Source organism: Canis aureus, chromosome 3 (assembly GCF_053574225.1).
Source record: "Canis aureus isolate CA01 chromosome 3, VMU_Caureus_v.1.0, whole genome shotgun sequence".
In the NCBI taxonomy this organism is placed as follows: Eukaryota; Metazoa; Chordata; class Mammalia; order Carnivora; family Canidae; genus Canis; species Canis aureus.
The window spans coordinates 32162855-32184571 of NC_135613.1; the positions used below are offsets into that span (position 1 = coordinate 32162855).

The 21717-nt window shown below is 43.9% G+C and overlaps 1 protein-coding gene across 3 annotated transcripts in view; it reads left to right on the forward strand.

Annotated features, from left to right (window-relative positions):
- The window catches only part of GNB1 (G protein subunit beta 1), a 100832-nt gene that overhangs the window by 28420 nt on the left and 50695 nt on the right, over positions 1-21717 (forward strand). Inside the window, exon 2 of one of the 3 annotated variants that reach the window (XM_077891608.1) lies at positions 12693-12768. The exons of the other annotated variants lie outside the window; for them this stretch is intronic. The gene's annotated coding sequence lies outside the window, so the exon portion shown is untranslated. The remainder of the gene's footprint in view (positions 1-12692; positions 12769-21717) is intronic. 3 annotated transcript variants of the gene reach the window in all.

Genomic DNA, 21717 nt, shown 5'->3' on the forward strand with positions numbered 1-21717 from the left:
AGAGCACAGCCACCATCCCTCACGTGTTGTCTGTGGCTGCTTTTGTGACTGTGGAATCCATAGCACGGCTGACTAGTTATAGTACTTCAGAGCCTCAGACTTGTGCTGTCTAGCCCTCTATGGAAAAAACTGCCCTTCCTGCTCTGAGCTCTTGACCAGCAAGGCATCTTTTGACCGCTTAGCAGCAGAGCTAAGGTGTGAGGGTTAAGCAGTTGACCTGAGGTCCCAGAGTTGGGACCCAAATCCACTTTCTTTTTTTTTATTTATTTATTTATTTATTTATTTATTTTTTATTGGTGTTCAATTTACTAACATACAGAATAACACCCAGTGCCCGTCACCCATTCACTCCCACCCCCCGCCCTCCTCCCCTTCTACCACCCCTAGTTCGTTTCCCAGAGTTAGCAGTCTTTATGTTCTGTCTCCCTTTCTGATATTTCCCACACATTTCTTCTCCCTTCCCTTATTTTCCCTTTCACTATTATTTATATTCCCCAAATGAATGAGAACATATAATGTTTGTCCTTCTCCGACTGACTTACTTCACTCAGCATAATACCCAAATCCACTTTCTGATCTCAGACCCTGAGCAGCCTGCTGTGCAGCACGACCTCCACAGAAACACTGCTGTGAGTTGTTTACCTTCAAAAATGTTCTGTTAGGGCAGCCCGGGTGGCTCAGTGGTTTAACGCCACCTTCAGCCCCCAGGTGTGGTCCTGGAGACCCAAGATCGAGTCCCACATCAGACTGCCTGCGTGGAATGGAGCCTGATTCTCCCTGTCTGTGCCTCTCTGTGTGTGTGTCTCTTGTGAATAAATAAATAAAATCTTTTTTTTTTTTTATTTTTTTTTCTTTTTAAATTTATTTATTCATGATAGTCACACGGAGAGAGAGAGAGAGGCAGAGACACAGGCAGAGGGAGAAGCAGGCTCCAAGCACCGGGAGCCCGATGTGGGATTCGATCCCGAGTCTCCAGGATCACGCCCTGGGCCAAAGGCAGGTGCCAAACCGCTGCGCCACCCAGGGATCCCAAATAAATAAAATCTTAAAAAAAAAAAAAGTTCTTTTATGTTATGTGCTAACACAAAGTTAATAGAGTATTTTATATACAAAGAACTACAGATAGGTTTTCTAAAGTTTTCCAGTTTAAATTTCCTTTGGAGGCTTACTGTGATGTTTGAAATTTGGATGTTCATGTAAGGGAAGTCCCTTCTTGGAAGGAGAATCCCTCTGGGACAGTTGAACTGAGGAGGGTCTGAAAAATTAACTGATGATGAGGAGTGAGTTCTTTTTTTTTTTTTTTTTTTTTTTAAGATTTATTTATTCATGATATACAGAGAGAGGGAGAGGCGGAGACACAGGCAAAAGGAGAAGCAGGCTACACGCCAGGAGCCCGACACGGGACTCGATCCCAGGACTCCAGGATCGCGCCCTGGGCCAAAGGCAGGCGCCAAACCGCTGAGCCACCCAGGGATCCCCTGGGGAGTGAGTTTTTTGTATTTATTTTTTTAAATTCTTTTGTAGTTCCCTGGACAACGTCTGGATCATGTTGGGACTTAATCACTGTGGGTTTAGGCATGAGAACAGCATTCCTGTCTCTGAGGAGGCACTTCTGTAAAGAAGGTTATTAAGTCTGTAAACATGTCTGTAGTGTGGCCGGTGCCTCCTCCCACCTCCTTTCCAGTGTGGCAGCCACTTAGGTATCACTAGTTTTCTGGATTGGCTGCTGTGCTTTCATGTTTACCTAGAGTATCACTTATATCAGTCATAAGTTGTCCCACAGTTCATGGGGTTGGGCATTTGTCACTTACTCTGTTCTCTCTACCCTTGATGCTGTGTCTACTCAGCATCTCTCCTCAGCCTGTCCACCTGGACTGCTCAGACTCTATTGGTTGATTGGAAAACTATAGCCCATTCATGGATTCTGTTGACAGGCTGCAGAGAGGAACAGTGACTGAATTCTCAGAGGTCAGAGGGACCTTTGGGGTTGTTACAACTTGAGGTGTGCTCCTGGTATCTAGTGGGTAGAGGCCAGGGGTGCTGCCCAGCCCCCTGCAGTACACAGGACCTCCCAGTGTGAGCAGTGCCTTGGCGGGGACCTGTTTTGTGCCTGCAGTCTACCATGTGCTTTTGGAGGGTCGAGGACTGTGGGCTGTGTAGGGTCCCCTTTCGGTGTGTGGAGGCGGTTTGTGTGGCCTTGGTCCACTGCAGTTTGAATTGCATTGCCTTCCCTCCCCTTGATGTTTCTGCAAGTCTCCAAGGGATGGTTCCATGCACTCCACTGAGCTTTCATTGGTTTCTTTATCTTTCTGCTGAGCTCATTAGTTCTACTTCCATAAAAATGAAGTACTTTGCACCATTGGGTAGTATATTTAGGAAGTGGGGAGCATGCTGTGAGGAGGTATTAATGGGTGGCCACACCCTGTTCAGATTGTTGTTAGTCTCCTGATTGCCCAGTTTGCCAATCTTGTTGGCTTGTGTCCAGAGTACTCCATTCTTAACCCCCTCTCAGCCCCTCTGGCTGAGATCCTCCTTCCTGCTAGAAGGGGTGGCTCTGGGGCTGCTGCCAGGACTGGGAGAGGAGAGGGTGTCCCAGTAGTCCCTGAGTGGCAGACTGGGTAGCAGAGGATGTGTTCCTCATTGTCTAGTTCATCCTACACGTGATTGCCAGGTTGCTCTCCTGTAATGTACATGACTTTTGTTTTAAAACAAAAAAGAAAAAAATAAATAAATAAATAAAACAAAAAAGAGGGGGAAGCCTGGGTGGCTCAGTGGTTGAGCATCTGCCTTCTGCTGGGGGCGTTATCCTGGAGTCTCGGGATCGAGTCCCACATCTGGCTTCCCTGCATGGAGCCTGCCTATGTCTCTGCCTTTCTCTCTCTCTCTGTGTCTCATGAATAATAAATAAAATCTTTAAAAAAAAATGTGAATTTACTAAGAAGTAGAATGCAAAATTCACATCAGTTTCACCACCACCACCACTAAATACATCAGTGTGTATTTTTTGAGAACACAGATGTGTTTATATAAAACCACAGTTCACTCGTCAAAATTTGTAAATTAACACTGATACTAAGCTGTTTTCTATTTTATGTTTTGTTAATTGTCCCCATAATGCCTTTTATGGCAGTTCTTCCTGTTCTGGGGTCATCAGTCCAGAACACATGTTGTATTTATTCTATTATTTTTTAAAAAGATTTTTATTTATTTATTTGAGGGGGAAAGAGGGAGAAGCAGACCCCCTGCTGAGCAAGGAGCCTGATACAGGACTCATTCCAGGACCCCGGGATCATGATCTGAGCCCAAGGTAGATGCTTCACAAACTGAGTCACCCAGGCACTCCTACATGTTGTGTTCAGAGATCATGTCTATTCTTTAATCTGGAACAGCCTTTCTTTCTTTGTCTGTCTTGCTCTTGACATTTTAAAGATTACAGGCTGGTTTTGACCCAACTTTGGATCTGTTTGGACTTCCTAATGGTTAGATTCAGGTTTTGCATTTTGGGCAGAAAACCATAGAAAGGTTGTGTCCCCGGTGGTCTCTCTTGAGTGTTTCCGGTACTCTGCACTGCTTGAAGGGTCATGTCTGAAACCCTCAAGGCTTGGCTTGTTTCTCCTGTCTCCCTCTGTGCCAGCTCTTGGCTTCAGCTGCCTTGCTTATGTGGGGCCCACTGGGAAGCCAGCTTCAGCTCTTCGGTGGCTTTCCTTTCCTTTCCAGCCCTTCTGTCTCCCCAAGGATCTACGGTCTTTGAGATGCACTATCCTCAAGGCTGCATTGCAGATCTTGCTTCCCCTGGGAATATGTCTTTCAGTAAGCAGTTACTAAGTCCCTCTTGGGTTTTGTTCAGAGAATACAAAGTTCCCACTCTTGATGAATTTATAGTTTATTGCTTGATTTACAGCCCACCTGTAGCAGGGGAGCAGAGAGAGAGGTGAGGCTCTTTGAATGGAGTTGGAGCCCAGTGTGGTGGTGTAGGTTCAGGAGGTGCCGCACCCCCTCCTCATCTTCCCAAGGCCTGTGTTTGAGTCTTAATGTAAAGATTCCCACATTTGTGGCCCCTTCAGTGCCACTAGGATTTTCACAGTGCCCCTACACCAAAATAAATTCCTAAAGTTACCTTTACTGACTCATTAGTTCAAAACAACTGAAGGATTTGTGCCCCAAGAGCTTAGTAGTTATTTGAAGAAAAATGATATCCATAAATTTTTATTTTTATTTTTATTTTTTTTTAAAGATTTTATTTATTTATTCATAGAGACAGAGAGAGAGAGGCAGAGACACAGGCAGAGGGAGAAGTGGGCTCCATGCAGGGAGCCCCATGTGGGACTCGATCCCGGGTTTCCAGGATTACACCCTGGGCCACAGGCAGCGCTAAAACACTGTGCCACTGGGGCTGCCGTATCCATAAAATTTTAAAGCCTGTCTTTTTTTATCCTATTCTAAAATAAACCACTGCTAACTAATAGGCTGTATAGCTTCTCAGACTTCATTGAGACTGGATACTGCCACCTTCATTTCCTGTTCCGTGTTGATTTTCTTGCAACGCTTGCTTTTCTCAAAGCAACCACTGAAAACTTAGCTTTGCGAGGATGTGACGTCATCACAGAGGCTGTAATGCCATCTGCTGGTGGAGCTGTGACCTAGACGCTCAGCTAGCCTGCTCCTTCTGCGTCTGTCATCTGGTGGGTTTCGCTGAGTGTGTGTCAACTTTAAAGTATCTTGGGGTGTGCCGTGAGTTCGCTGCAATGTCCCAGGCACCTCACTGCAGTTGAGGAGCTGAGGTTTTCATGACTCATGGTTGGCCTAAACTAGTCACTGAAGCCTGGAGGTGGTGTGTTCCTGTGAGAAGGGGCTAGCCCACCGGAAGTCTGTGTGAGGGCAGAAGACAAAGTGAAGTCCTACTGGTGCTGTTTGGTGCAGAGGGGATGTTGGAGGACACTCAGAAACAACCAGCAGATATGGATTAAAGAGACCTCACCTGCATTCCTAACGTAGCTTCTAGAGAAAAATGGAATTTATCTTCCAAGAAACTACTTAAAAATGGTCTTTTGGGAGGTTGCGTCTAGTTTTTCTTGACATTTGTGACAGATGAACATGAAAATGTGTGGTGTAGGAAAAGAGCAAGTGGCCTCTTTTCTTAGATGCTCTCCAATTCTGGCCCATGGCCCTTTCTCCTAGATTTGGCACAATAAATGGATAAGACCTTGGGGATATTCATGAATTCCTGTAAAGAAAAAAAAAAGATTTAAAGAGATTTTTTTACTTGTCTTTTTTATTTTTTAGTGCCACATGTTATCTGTTACCGTAAGTTTTGGGGAACTGAATTATCATGTGTTTGGATTTGTATATGGTACTTTATGACTCATCCTTTTCAACTGGTTAAATGGTGACTGAGTAAAGGAATAAATGCTTATATAACTTAAAGGGGGATGATTGTTATTATAGTAAAGACACCAGTTACTGCTTGGTCCTACCCATATTCCCTTCTACAGACCCCATCTGTAGCACCTGTGGCAGGGCCTGCCATCTTCTCCTGTGGCATAGCTGGCTGGCCACCTGGTCTGAGGACAGTTAGCCAGTGAGGTGGGGCAGAGGAATCTCTAGAAACAGACATGGCTGGCATTGGATGGTGGTTAGGATGTGAATTGTAGGTGGTTTTGGACTGTGCACAAGATGACAGTAGATGGTCTGGAGAGAGGGTGATAGAAGGATAGAGAGATTATACCCAGAAAAACAGAAACTTCTCCTGGAGCCCACCATGCTTCCTGGCTTCAGGAACTGTGAGGTCCCTTTTCAGTTTCCAGTGGGAGTTCTTTTTTTTTTTTTTTTTTTCAAAGATTTTATTTATTTACTGATGAGAGAGATTGAGAAGCAGAGACACAGGCAGAGGGAGAATTAGGCTCCATGCAGGGAGCCTGAAGTGGTTCTCCATCCCAAGCCCGGGTCTCCAGGACCACGCCCTGGGCTGAAGGCAGGCGCTAAACCGCTGAGCCATCCGGGGATCCCCCAGTGGGAATTCTTACTAGCAAACAAGAGAGCCTTGACTAGGCCAGTTAAACTTTTGGGGGGTAACGCAGGGTAGTTAGGAGGAAATAGGAATCATTTTAATTTTTCACTTCTAGAGTTAACCATTTCCCAAAAGATGGAGCTGTTAATGACATTTCTTCTTTAATTTTTTTTTTTAAGATTTTATTTATTCATGAGAGACACAGAGAGAAAGGCTCAGAAACATAGGCAGAGGGAGAAGTAGGCTCCACACAGGGAGCCCGACGTGGGACTCGATCCCGGGTCTACAGGATCAGGCCCTGGGGTACAGGCGGCGCTAAACCGCTGCGCCACTGGGGCTGCCCCCAACATTTCTTTTTTAATGTGAGGTTTTTTATTGGCAAACAGGACAGATAATCAGACGAATTTATTCCATGAAAATATATGAAGTGGTTAAAAAATCAGAATATGCTCTCTTTGGAACCATTCTTGGGTGCCTTTTCTATATCACTGTTTTCTAGGACTTTTTCCTCAGAAGGTTCAATGATATGTGAGCCTCTTATGCTTTTTGAATCAATGCTATTTGTGGCTTTAAAAGAAAAATCAACTATTGTCAGAATTTAGATGCGTGATCGCCCCAGTGCGTCATCACATTGCTAATTACTACATTAGGTAGTATTGGGAGGAGGCAAAATCATTCACTGAAGAAAGGAGTAAACTGATATTAGATATTTGGGAGGCTGCTTGGTGCCAGGCCCAGACACTGAGAACTGCATGAAGACAGAGCCGGAGTGGCCGTGGTCCTGAGCACCACTGTCCAGGTGCTGTCCTCCCTGCAGTCTCCCCCAGCTTAGAGTCCCCTCACTTCACAGTATCCAGTTCTGTGGAAGGGCCCTCCTGCCTACATAGCTCACAGTGACTCTATCTGTTATCCCTTCTCTAGGGGTCTTGTTTGTCTCCTTGGCTTTTTAAACATTCCTGATTAATGAATAACTTAGATGGAATTTGGTTTTCTTACATTCAGTAAGCTCCTTGGTGAATTCCTAATGACTAAGGATTCTTTGATCAAGGAATTTTATCTTATTTGAATATTTGCTGCTTTGCTATGTTCCCCTACCATCCCCCATTTTTTATGACTTAGCTTTTTTGTACCAACAAGATTTCTTTTAAGAGAGAGATAGCAGGGCAGCCCCAGTGGCTCAGCGATTTAGTACCGCCTCTAGCCTGGGGTGTGATCCTGGAGACCTGGGATCCAGTCCCACGTCCTTCCTGCATGGAGCCTGCTTTTCCCTCTGCCTGTGTCTCTGCCTCTCTCCCTCTCTTTGTACCTCTCATGAATAAATAAAGTCTTTAAAAAAAAAAGAGAGAGAGAGAGAGAGAGAGAGAGAGAGAGAGAGATAGCAGTTGGACTGAACATCCAGAGAGGGACAAAAAAAAAAGTTAATTTGTCAGCTTGTCAAATTGTCAAAGTCAATTTGTCACATTCAGGGATAAGTGACAGGGTTATCAGCGAGTCTCTAAGGAGGTAGGAACTTGAGTGGCAGGAAGAACTCTGTGTCCCAGGGACTTTGCACCTGCTTACCCCACTCCTCGGACTCTGTATAATCATCTCCACACTTTCTTAAGCCACCCTTATAAAGGATCCCCTCATCCCACTTCATCTCACCATCTCACCCAGTTTTGTTTTTCCTTAACACTGGACAGCATCATACATAGTGTATTTACTTATGCCCTCCTGAACTAGAAAGTAAGTTCCCTAGCAGCAAGAACTGTCTTGTTTACTGAGGAACATCCTTGCTTCAGTGCATGGATAGGAGAGGCTTGGTGAGTATTTGTTGAATGAATGAATATGTGAGCTGGACTCACAAATATGAACCCAGATTATCAAGGCCATTATATTGTTAAATCTTTTATCAACAATTTAAAACTTCCATCCACTTTTAGTGCTATCGTGTAGTATGGCTTGTACATGTCATCAGAATGGAATATTCCTGTTTACCTCAGAGTGGCCTAAACGAGTACCTGGCACAAGGATGGGCTCAGTAAATCCTTTTCTAACAGTGACCACATAATAGATATAGATGTCTGCATAGCTTTACAGTAAAGAACAGTGCATAATTTTAAATAGTCTGAAGGTATAGAATCTGTATTCTTGCTTCTTTCCAGTTCCCACCATAAGTCACAACTGATTTAGGAAAATGAGTTATAGAAACACTTTCAGTTCAGAGTGCTTTCTGTGTTTTGTAGTTTTTATTTTTATTTTATTTTTAAGATTTTGTTTATTCGAGAGAGAGAGAGAGAGACTGAGAGAGGCAGAGACCCAAGCAAGAAGGAGAAGCAGGCTCCATGCAGGGAGCCCCATGTGGGACTTGATCCAGGGACTCCAGGATCACACCCTGGGCCGAAGGCAGGCAGGTGCTAAACCGCTGAGCCACCCACGGATCGCCTTGTTTTGTAGTTTTTAAAGGAAATCTGATACTCGTGTCTTCAGCTCATACGTGTTGGGAGCATGTCTTAATTTTCACTGTGGAGTTTATCATACTTTTTAAAAATTGTCTTTAGTTCTTTAAGGCAAAAAATGCATTTGTGTTTCTAGGACTTATGTTTAAGAGAAATCTGTTGAAATGGTCAGGATCTTGGTCCAAATCTGGCAGAGTAGCGGACTCTCTTGGCCTGTTAGTGTACATCTGTCTGGCCCTCTCCAGACTTAGTGCTCGGAGCCCTGGGGAGGAGGGGACACCTGGGACACAGTGGGTAAGGTGGAGAGCTTTAAATTAGGCTGGGCGGAAAAGTTTGATTTTCTTCCGTGGGAGGAGTGTTTGAAGACTTGAGCGGAGGAGTCAGATGTCAGAGCTGTCCTTCAGGAAGATAAATCAGGCAGTGATGTGTAGGGTGGATTGAAGAGGGAAAGAGACAGCTGGGGGAGCAAGTCAGCGCAGGCTAGTCAGAGATGGAGGCCAGGGGCAGTGGGGGTGGAGTGCAGAGGGTGGGAGATAGGATTGTTAAAATTGAGTGGTAGCCTGCTGGGAAGGGTCTGTTTGAGTCTGTCCTTGAGTGTGGTAAAGCCACCATTAGTCAGTTTGGAAAGGTAAGGCCTGTAAAGATAGCAGGAGATTGAACCTGCAGGGCACTGCAGGGTGTAGGATTCTAAAAATTGAGTGCGGTCAGGGGAATAGGAAGTACTAGAGAATGGTATCCTTTAAACCGGTTGGAGATGAGACTCAAGGAGGAGGAAGGGATTAGGTATGGCAGATGTTGCCATCATCCAGGTGGGAGACAGACGTAGGGTATGTAATTGCAGGCAAAGCATTCCAGCTTGGAAAGGAAGACCAGTGGGAATTTGGGAGACCTCTTCCAGAGACCATTGGTGAAGCCATAAAATGAGGAGTTTGTGTACTTTTTGCATGCACCTAGGAAATGGGTTCTTGGTGAGGGCACAGGTACGGTGTACAGATCATTTTATTAGATTTACTTGATTGCAAGAAGCAAATAACTGAAGCTCTAGATTAACAAAACACAGGAAGAATTAATGACAACGACTAGAATATAGAGGAGCCTGAACAGACACAGGAACAGAGACAGTAGCAAGTGTGCTCCTCTTGTGCATCTGTGTTGCTCTTTCTGCTGCTAAGAGAGCTGTGTCCAAGGTGTGAAGGGTAGCCAGCTGCAGTTCTCAAGTTCATGTCCCACTTCCAGACCTGGACAGTCCGCCCCACTAGCAGTCTCAGTTTCCACATTATCGGGGGATAGAGTTTGTTCTGACTTGAGCTGGGTACCTATTCCTGGTCTGGTCAGCTATGACTGGGTCAGTGGTGAGGAGACAGGCTTGTGTAGTGTAAACATGCTGTCAGGAGCTGGTGGATCACCCCAAGACAGGTTGGGAAGAGGAACCATGGGGTAGCTCCTAGAAAAGGTTGTTTATAAGGTGAACAGATCACTCCCCAACTCAAAACAAATGTCCAAAATAGCAGTGAAGGCAAGGCACAGTCCCTGCTTACAACCTTGTAGGATAGAAAAATAGAAATGGATCAGGAGAACGCAAAAGAGGGTGGTTAGCTGGGGAGAGGGAGAGGGGTGGTCAGGAACGTTTAGGGAAGATGTGTCTTTAAGCTCTGATTTTACGGTTGAGTGATATTTCCCAGCAGGAAGAGGGAGAGGACAAAGAATATTTAGACTTGGGAAAAGTATGAGCAAGGGGACAAGTCTTCATTTTTTCATCTGTTTTCCTGCTTAAAAGTTTTTTTTAAGAGCTTATTTATTATTTATTTATTTGAGACACAGAGAGAGGTAGACACAGGCAGAGGGAGAAGCAGGCTCCCCAGAGGGACCCTGGGATTGTGACCTGAGCCAAAGGCAGATGCTCAACCACTGAGCCACCCAGGTGCCCTCTTACTTTTTAAAAATTTTATATAGACATGGGGCGCCTAGGTGGCTCGCTCAATTAAGTGTCTTTCTCTTGGTTTTGGCTGAGGTCATGATCTCATGGGTTGTGAGGTCAAGCCCTGCATTGTTGTCCTGGTCATTGTCGACCTCATTGGCGAGTTCCACACTGAGGGGAAACAGTTCCTGCTTGAAGATCCTCTCCTTCTGCCCTTCCCCTCACACTCATGCTCCTGTGTGCTCTCTCTCCCCTCCAAATAAATAAACAAACAAATAAATTTTTGAATTTTTATTTATTTATTAATGAGAGACACACAGAGAGGCAGAGATACAGGCAGAGGGAGAAGCAGGCTGCATGCAGGGAGCCTGATGTGGGACTCAATCCTGGGACCCCAGGATCACCCCCTGAGCTGAAGGCAGATACTTAACCGCTGAGCCACCCAGGCATTCCTGTAATAAATCTTTTTTTAAAAATATTTTATTCTTTTATTTCACAGGGAGAGCATAAGCAGAGGGAGAGGCAAGGTGCAGGGAGCCCGACATAGGCCTCAATCCCAGGACCCGTGCTGAAAGCAGATGCTTAACCAACTGAGCCACCCAGGCACCCCTAAATAAATAAATGTTTAAAAAGACTTTTTTATGTAGACTCATTGTCTTAAAATGAGAATAAGTGTAGTGTCAGCATAAGCCCCTGGGCTTGTCTAGTTGCTGGGTGTAATACTAACTGAACAACTTTGAGCTAGTTCTGACCCTTTTTTTAACCTCAGATATTTTTCTTATGATTTTACAGATTTAAAATTACAAGGAATGATGACCATTGATACTCATTGGGTTCCTGAGGGGTTAATCAGGTGATGCAAAGAGTACTTAGTATTGTAACAGCTGGCATATAAGTCCTTGAAAATTTTAAGGTTGACTAAAAATAATTTAAGCTGTATCTTCTTTCTAGCTATACTTTTAAAATCTAGTTTGGTGGCTTAGGATAAGTCTATTTAGTGATCCCTAACATAACAGTCTACTCATAAGGCTTACTCACTAAATTGTGCCTTCACTGAATGACAGCAAAGATGCATGTAGCAGTGCCTGAGAGACACCTGATAGCCACATGGATTAGCTCTTCCTTGTGTGGCTGTTGCATCCACGAACACTGTGGCCCATCAACTAGGAGGGACCAAGAAAGAAAACCCTCGGGCAGCCTGGGTGGCTCAGTGGTTCGGCGCTGCCTTCAGCCCAGGGCGTGATCCTGGAGTCCAGGGATCGAGTCCTACGTCAGGCTCCCTGCATGGAGCCTGCTTCTTCCTATGCCTGTGTCTCTGCCTCTCCCTCTCTTTCTCTGTCTTCCATGAATAAATAAATTTAAAAATCTTAAAGAAAGAAAACTCTGTCTCCTCTGGACCTTCCTTGGTTAAGGATGGGGTGTCTGCCCCATTTGTTCCCCTTTGGGGAGGAAATATCCCCTAATAGCATCCTAAGCTTTATATCTCTTTATTCTGACCTTACACTTGATAATTTTGTTGAGTATGGAATTCTTTGGAATTCTTTCAAGACATTGTCCTGTTTTCTTCCCAATGTCCAGTGTTGCTGTTGGCAAGTTGGATGTCATTGACTTTTGGTCCTTTTTGTATCATCAGTTTTTCCATCTGGATACTTGTAGGATCTTAATTGTGTCCCTAGTGTTCTGAAATATGACATGACTTGAGAGCAGTCTCTTTTCATCCATTATGCTGATCCTGGTGGGTCTTCTCAGTCTGGAGGGGCCTCAAGCGCCTCTAGAAGGAAGTCCTCAGCCACAGGAGGTGGTGTCTTGCTCGTGCCTCCCTGGTTCTTTATTGAGTTTAAAGTGCTCTGAGTATATTGCTGCCTTTTATACTCTTTTCCTATTGATGTATTTTCTTGGTTCTTTCAAAAACATGTTGTATGTTTAGTGGTAACTACTGTGCTTGATGGCAAAATTGCTTTTTTATTGCCAAATTTGAGCTGTTCATCTAGGCAAGACCTAATTTGAGAGAAAGTTGGAGAGATCTTTTCAGTGCTTAATGCATAATCAATACCCTTCTGTAAAAAATAAAGCATTTCCAACATAACTCTTCCTTAAAAGATTTACTTTGTCCCATACAGAAACTACAATGAAGTAAGTGTCAAAAAAAAAAACCAAAACTTTTTATGAACATAGGAAAATACAGGATAACTAAAAAAACAACTGAACATGTTTAGAAATTTATTGCTTAGCAATTAGCAACTAGGATCAGCCAAAACTATTTCACATAGGAACTATCACTACTGTTTAAATGTGCTTCTAACATCCCCTGGCATCCCTTATTACACAGCCGGATTCACCCCACACTTTGATGGTTGAGACTGCAGCTCCAGTGTGTTCTTACATTTCTCAAGGCTGGAGAAAAAGTGAGTATGAATATCAGATTCTCAATGTATCACTGTTTGAAGTCGTCGTAGGGTTTGAGTTTGGAAGTCCGGCTGGTATGGTTTCCAGGCAGGTGTAGGTTTGTACAGTCTAAAGTGTAGCTCCTGAGGACAGTTACTGAGGAACCCCTGGATGCACAAGGGAAGTGAGGCAGAGCTTCAGCCCATTGGGAGGATGGGGTTGTGGGAGAGCCCTGTAGCTGTGGGGCAGGGAGAATGAGCCGGAGACCACGTACATGGCACGGTATAGGACACTCACTTGTTGCTGAGTCCTTTGCGTGCTCTCTCAGTTTAATAGACATTCATGTTCTGTCAAAATAAAATGAAGGCACATCCTTACAGTGAGGCAACTTGATGTGAGTATGAATTTTGAGCAGAAGGGTTTGCTTTTCTGCCTCATGTCCAGCTTGCAGCAGATGTGGAAGTTGTTTCTCTTTTGGCCGATAATTTGTGAGAAAAATGTTCTGGTGTGACGGTTAAGGCAGCTTACTGGGGAGTGGTTTGAAGCCTGTTGTGCACACAGATGCTGCTCAGCCAGAGCCTCGGTGGACTTAACCTGTCTGTACCAGGCCTGGCAGGGGAAGGAGGTGTGCTGTTTTTCTCTGCAGACACTGTTTGTTTCTGTTGCTGTTGATCTTCTTTGGCACTCAGCGAAAAAGTGCAATATATACAAAGGGGTCTGTTGTTGAAAGAGAGATCCATGAAGCGGCATTGGGGGTGACCCAGATGTGGGAACTGTCAGATAGGGCTTCAGAATAACGTGGTGGCTGTTGAATTACAGTAGAAATCAGTAACAGAACACTGTCTGGAAAATCCTCAAATATCTAGAAATTAAATCAAAGTCAAAGATGACATCATAAGGGAAATTTGAAAATATTTTCATTTGAATGAAAGTGAAACAAACCCCTCAGCGTTTGTGGGTCTTGGTGAGAGCTGTGCCACAGAGGCTGTGATGCAATGAAGTGTGTGCTGTAGAAACAAATGAGGCCTCAGCCAGCTAAGCTTCTGCTTTGATGCCTGCTGGGACATTGAACACAAAGCAGGCAGGAAGAGGAAATAATGAAGGTAAGAGGAGAAATCCATGATAGTGAAAATAGACATAGCAGAAAAAATCAGTGACACTGAAAATTGGTGTTTTGAAAAGATTAAATCGATACATCTCTAGCCAGCCTGAGAAAAAACACTGAAGCACTGTTAAAAGGAGGAAAAATTAAATATGAAAATTAAACATGAAATATTGATTCATCTGGTTTTCAGAGTGGCCTTAGAAACCAAAATGTGCTCACTGATGGTGTCAGTAAGTCAGGGACATATGCTGTGCCGAGTTTCCTGGCTACTGAAGGAGCTTCCCTGGTTCCATCAGTTGGGGAGGGGGGCGGGCAGTGAGGAGTTGAGAGAGTTACAGAAACAACAGTAATTTCCTCTGATTGATCTGTAGGCAGTCTCATCTTTTGTTAGATAAGGTCAAGGGCATTTTATTTTATTTTATTTTTAAAAAATATTTTGTTTATTTATTCATGATCGAGAGAGAGAAGGCAGAGTGTGACACAGGCAGAGGGAGAAGCAGGCTCCCTGCAAGGAGCCTGATGTAGGACTTGATCCCGGATCCTGGGATCACGCCCTAAGCTGAAGGCAAACACTCAACTGCTGAACCGCCCAGGTGTCCCTGTCAAGGGTATTTTAAAAGAAAATTGATATTTTTCTCTTTTTTAAGATTTACTCATTTGAGAGAGAGAGCACGAGCAAGGGAAGAGGCAGAGGGAGAAGCAGACTTTCCACTGAGCAGGGAGGACTCATCCTCTCAATGCCAGGACCCTGAGGTCATAACTTGTGCCAAAGGCAGACACCCAACCACCCAACCCACTGAGCCACCCAGGTGCCCCTATATTCCTATATTTACTTTTCATTGACCTTAATATCCTTCTCCCTAACTTTTAATTTTGAATAATTTTGAAGCTACAGAAAGTTGTAAAAAGGGTCAGTGAACATTCTGTACCTTTTTTTTTTTTAAGATTTTATTTATTTATTCATGAGACCCAGAGAGATAGTGAGGCAGAGACACACAGAGGCAGAGGGAGAAGCAGGCTCCACGCAGGGAGCCCGATGTGGAACTTGATCCCCGGACTCCAGGGGTCACGCCCTGGGCCCAAAGGCAGGCGCTAAACTGCTGAGCCACCCCAGGAATCCATCCCCATTCTATACGTTTTACCAAGTAGTTTGTAACTTTTTGGGAAGTCCACATTTTCTCTTTCTCAGTGCTTTTTGGTGAACCATTAGATTGTTGCAGACGTCAGGATACTTTTATTCCTTATAACTCCAGGCTACTGTCTCAAGAACAAGGATATTCTTTTACATTTCCATAATAGTATCGTTATATCCCAAACTTTAACATAGATTCAATAATGCCTAATCCAGTCCACATTTAAGATTCTTCAGTGTTCTCTCAAATGTCTTCATACTCTTTTTCACATTCAGGGCATAATCAAATTCATGAGTTGCATGTTTGATTATCATGTCTCCTTATTAGGCTCACCACATCTTGAGTAGTCTTCCCACCTTTTGTGCTGTCACGACAGTGACATTTTTGAAGTGTTTAGACCAGTTTTTTGTAATGTCTCACATTCTGGATTTTTTTAAAAGGCTTATTTATTTATTTTAGAGAAAGAGCACGCGTGTGCACGTGAGCAGGAGAGGGGCAGAGGGAACAGAAGAAGCAGACTCCCCACTGAGCAGAGAGCTAGAAGTGGAGCTCCATCCCAGGACACTGAGATCATGACCCCAGCCAAAACCAAGAGTCAGATGCTTAACTGAGTGAGCCACTTAAGCACCCCTCACATTCTGGAGTTTAATAAACGTTTCCTTGTGATTGGATTCAGGCACAACATTTTTGGCAAAAATGCTCTATAGGTGTATACCAATACTTCTCATTTTATTATATCATGAGATATCTAATGTTAATTTGTTCCATTCTTGGTAATACTAAGTATAATCATTTGATTAAGGTGGTGTCTGTCAGATAATACCTTTTCCTTTTTATAATTAGGAAATGATCTATGAGTGGCACTTGTAGACCTTGTATCTTCTAACCTAGCACATGGTAGCATCTGTCCGTGATCTTTGCCTGAACGTGTTACTAGTTTAGGGGCCCCCACATAGTTTTCTAGGTCTGTCATTCCTTATATGTCGATTTGTGTTCCTTCCTAAAGAAAAGCTTTACCTTTCCTCTTGTTTCTTTATTTTTTGAGTGTTACTGTGTGTGTTTTCAATGATATATTCCATTTGGGGGCACCTGGGTGGCTCATTGGTTGAGTGTCTGCCTGTGGCTCAAATCATGGTCCCGAGGTCTTAGGATCGAGTCCTGCATTGGGCTCCCTGTGGGGAGTCTGCTTCTCCCTCTGCCTGTGTCTCTGCCTCTCTCTCTGTGTGTCTCTCATGAGTAAATAAATAAAATATTTAAAAGAAAAATATATTCCATTTTACCCTCAGATTTTCCTCCATTCGGCTAGGAGACTCTTTCACATTATCATTTCATCTTCTTGTTCAGAATATCTTTGTACTAGAGAATTATTCAGAAGTGAGAAGCTTACTGTGTTTCTTACAAGCCCCCAGTCCTTCATGGACAACTCTGAAGGCTGGATGTGTTTAGAGTTCTGCCTTTTTCAGTGTTTAGAAAGATAAAGTGGTGTTTGTATCACAGATGCACACTACCTCCAGCAGGGCTTGTCATCAAACAATGTAAAGCCTCTGATAAAACATAACTGCCCCCACTGAATAGGATCAGGACCAATGAATGCCTTCGTGTCTGTTCTGCTCTGATTTGGTGGTCTCAGAATTGCAGGTAAGTAATGTTCTTTCTGTCTTAGAGTTATGTTGATATAGAATAAATCATGCCCAGCAAATGTACCTTTGCTTGATTTGAAATTTTTTTTAAATTTTTAAAAAATTTTTTTATTTATTTATGATAGAGAGAGGGAGAGAGGGAGGGGGGCGGCGCAGAGACACAGGCAGAGGGAGAAGCAGGCTCCATGCACCGGGAGCCCGATGTGGTATTCGATCCCGGGTCTCCAGGATCGCGCCGTGGGCCAAAGGCAGGCGCCAGACCGCTGCGCCACCCAGGGATCCCTTGATTTAAAATTTTAATGCAACCAGTAAGGGAGTTTTCAAGATAAATCTCAAGAGGATTCAATTAAATATTAAAATATATTTAATTGGAAAAATATTAAAATAATAATACTCATGAATACTAGTATTTTATACCTAAAACCTCATGATGTACTAGAATATGTGTGAAGAAGTTCATTACAGTAATATTTAATACTGCTAAATTAACAACTCTGTAGTCAAACAGGCTCAGCTGATTTTTTTAAATGACTCTTAAGATTTATTTTTTTTGGGTTGAGAAAGAGCGTGTGTGCTCATGGGGGGAGGGGCAGAGAGAGAGAATCTCAAGCACTCTGTGCTTAGCTCAGAGCCCAATGCACGACCGTGGGATCAGGACCTGAGCTGAAAACAAGAGTCGGACATTTAGTCCACTGAACCACCCAGGCGCCCCTCAGCTGATTTTTTTCAAAAGCCTTCAAAAGGTACACACTCTTTGACATAATTCCACTTTTGGAAATCTGCTCTGAGGATTTTTTTTAAAGATTTTTATTTATTTATTCATGAGAGACACAGAGGCAGAGACATAGACAGAGGGAGAAGCAGTCTCCTCACAGGGAGCCCGATGTGGGATTTGATCCCCCGGACCCAGGATTATGCCCTGAGCCGAAGGCAGACGCTCAACCGTTGAGCCAACCAGGCGTCCCTGCTCTGAGGATTTTAACCTACAATCACCTTTGCTGTTGGGCATCTCAGCTAGTGAACCATGATGCCCAGAGTCACTTGAGTCCACCACCTATCCCTCCCTTTTCTTGTCAAGTGGCATATCCTATGCTGGCACGTGTCTTCCCCTCTCATCCCTAAGGCAGGGGTCAGCTGCATGCTCTGCTTTAGCTCTTTCTTCCCGGAGACCTAGAGTTCTGTCCTGGCTGTTCACCTGTGGTGCAGGTTGCCCTGTGAGTGTATTTCCAGGACTTTGTGTGGATCACAGAGCTGAGTGAAACTAGCCCTTTTGATTTTTATTAGTTCCGCTTGTATTGGTAGAGCCCCCCACTGCCGGCCTCTGTGCATTATAGTATAGTGTCCCATGCTTTCTCCCCTGGCTTGTGAGACCAATGTGGGCAACTAGGCTAAGCATGCCTGGGGTTTGTTTTGTTTTGTTTTAGATTTTATTTATTTATTAGAGAGCACAAGCAGGGGGAGCAGCAGAGGCAGAAGGAGAAGCAGACTCCCTACTGAGCCGGAGCCCGACACAGGACTTGATCCCAGGACCCTGGGATCATGACCTGACCCAAAGGCAGATGCTTCACTGACTGAACCACCCAGGCACCCCTAAACATGACAGTTTTGTTGGCTTGTGTTCTCAGCATCCAGAACACTGTCTTACATCCTAGGCCTTAAAATGTGTTGGTTGACTAAGTGGATGCATGTTCAGGGAATTTGACCCATAAATCACTTGAGATAAAGCCAAGGTATCTTCAAAGATGACTGTTTGAGGTATCGCCAGAGGCAGCCTGAGGCAGTGCTGGAAAGGAATGGGTGTAGTGTATAGCAGTCTGGTCCTTTTGTGAAGGAATGGTCTGGAAGCTTTGCACCATGCCATCTTGCACAGGTAGACTTGTCTACAGGAGACCAGAGGGAGGCACCATAGGGCTCCTGCCTTCTAGCAGAGTTGCTGCCACCAAGGGAAAAGGGCCTCAAAGCAGTGTCATCATGGTGGATGAGGAATTGTTCGTTTGGATTATTAAAAATGTTTGGTTTGCTCATAAAATGGATGATATTTTACTCTGTTAAATCTTTGATTCGAATCTTACATATTTTAAATTTTTTATTAGAATTGGCTGTATAAACCATTTAACATTTTTCTTGAATTCTATGTCTAAATTTTCCTTTATCTTCTTCCAGCTTCCTTTATGGATAGCTTTCTTAAAAAGATGAGAGAAAAATTCAGCATGTATGTATGTCACTCCTTATTTCCACTTCTATAGCAACATCTCTTTCTTGTAAGCAGGGAGGGTCCTTCCCTGCCTGCCCTGAGAAACATATTTTCTCACATCTGGGCAGGCACTGCCCCTTCCCCCCTTGTGCTCCCTAGATACAAGTCAGCTAGTCTCTGTGATCTGTCATCAGCTCCTCAGAGTCTAAAGATATGCCTTGTCTCTCCTTTTACTTTGCCTCCAGGAGGCAGAGTAGTGTTGTGAAACTAAGGCTTTGGTTTTGTTAAATCCCCAGTTTCTTGATTTTCTACAAGGGTGATGCTCCTGGTTTCGGATCACATTAATATGTGCTGCTGTCTAGGATAGTGATCTTGTCCTCTGGGCTAGATAGTCAGAAAAGCCCCACTTGAGTCTTATTTGTAGCCAGAAACGAGTTCAGACAACTGTACATGTGAATCCAGGCTGAGACGGTCTCCATGCCCTCTCTTGCACCATGGTCATACCCATAGGAGCTTCATGGCAGCTGCTCATTTGGGATCAGCTCCCCATTTTCTTCTTCCAAAGAAAAAGAATAGGGAACTTGAACTTTATTTCATGCCTTGAGCCACAAGACAGGCTAGGTATTTGAATTAGACCAAACTATGATACATTTTTCCATTTTAATTTTTTCCCTTCTGGGGATCCCTGGGTGGCTGAGCGGTTTAGAGCCTGCCTTTGGCCCAGGGCGTGATCCTGGGGTCCCAGGATCGAGTCCCGCATCAGGCTCCCTGCATGGAGCCTGCTTCTCCCTCTGCCTGTGTCTCTGCCTCTCTCTGTGTGTCTCTCATGAATAAATAAATAAAATCTTAAAAAAAAAAAATTTTCCCCTTCTGTCTCAATGTGACAAGTACCTGAAAGGATTTTTATTTGAAGATTGGGATAATTTCAAGTACTTGCCACATTAAGAGATAGAGGGGAAAAAATTAAAATGGAAAAATGTATCCTAGTATTTATTTGTCAGAGCGAGAGAAAGCGCGAGCATGCACACACAAGCAGGAGAAGGGAGAGTGAGTAGCAGACTCCCCGCTGAGCAAGGAGCCCCATGTGGGACTTGATCCCAGGACCCCGGGATCATGACCTGAGCCAAAGGCAGACACTTTACCAACTGAGCTATCCAGGCGTCCCTTGCTCTTTTTTTTTTTTTTTTTAAAAGATTTTATTTACTTATTCTTGAGAGACACACACAGAGAGAGGCAGAGGGAGAAGCAGACTCCATGCAGGGTGCCTGATGTGGGACTCGATCCTGAGACTCCAGGATCGCGCCCTGGGTTGAAGGCAGGCGCTAAGCCGCTGAGCCACCCAGGGTCCCTCCTCCCTCTTTTTTGAGGTAAGATTCGTATAACATTAAAGGAACCAGTTTAATGTGAACAATGTAATGTCATTTAGCACATTCACTATGTTGTGCAACCACCAGCTCTGTTTCGTTACAGAAGATTCCTTCTTCCCAAAGGGAGCCCTATACCTGTTAAGCAGCTTTCATCCCACACACACGTACACAGAGCCCTTAGCAACCGCTGCATTCTGTCTCTGTGGATTTGCCTCTTTCAAATAAACAGAATGTTTCATAATTCATATAAAATGGATATTTCATATAAATGGAATCATATACTTTATGATCTCTTGTGTCTAGCTTCTTCATGTAGCATAGTGTTTTCAGGGACCATCCATACTGTATTGTGGCAGTATTTTACTCCTTTTCATGGCTGAGTAACATTTATTTATCTATTTATTTATTTATGGACATTGGGCTCTTGCCACCTTTTGGCCATTATGAGTAGTGCTGCTATGAAATGTTTGTACGTGTGTGAATACCAGTTTTCAGTTCTTTAAGGTGTATGCCTAGGAGTGGGCTTGCAGGAGTGGGCTTGCAGGATATGTCAAATCTGTTTTTTAACTTTTTGAAGAACCTCTATATTATTTTCTTTCCACACTTTTACTGACAGAAAAGCTTGCACTAGCTCATAATACATACAACATAATTACAAAATAAAAGTATTTTGTGAAATAAATCCTTAGAATTCATAATTCAACTGGAGGACATTTCAGCTTGTTAATATTTCTCCTGATCTCCAGACCCATGTATCACTAGGAGTTTTAGATTCACGAGATGGTGACTCCATCAACAGGCAGGTGGTAGTCTGTGAAACGTCCAGAATGGGATTTGGGCTGGGGCTGGGGGTGCTCTTCATACCTAGTTTAATTTGGAGAGATCACAAAAGACTATTTAAATGTTTTGAAACTTAGTTTCTGAGAAAGAACAAGCAGATATTCCAGAAGAAATCTAGAACTAAGTGTACTTTGGTTCTGGGAGAGCAGAATCAAAGGCTCTTCCGGAGGGCCTTCTGGCTACCAGGGCTCAGGCTGGTGGTGTGAATGGCCCCAGGGGTGGGGGTTGCATGTGTACCCTAGTAGACCAGTCACACTTGGAAACTGTCCAGGCCTTCTTTGTGATTCAGGTGAGGTCCTTTACATGTTGAATGGCAGAGTCTGGGTAAGAGTACTTTGATAGATTCTTGAATTGCAGTGATTGTTTTTACTGTTACTGTAATTTTTCTAATAACATGCCTTCTCCATAGTACTGTTCACTTGGATTCAAAGTATTTTCCATGAGGCATTGCTAAGGATTTTTTTTTTAAGATTTATTTATTTGTTTGTTATTTATTTATGAGAGAGAGAGAGAGAGAGAGAGGCAGAGACACAGGAGGAGGGAGAAGCAGGCTCCATGCAGGGAGCCCGACGTGGGACTCAATCTCAGGTCTCCAGGATCACGCCCTGGGCCAAAGGCAGGCGCTAAGCCGCTGAGCCACCCAGGGATCCCCATTGCTAAGGATTTTTAAAAAGAAATTGAGATCAGAGT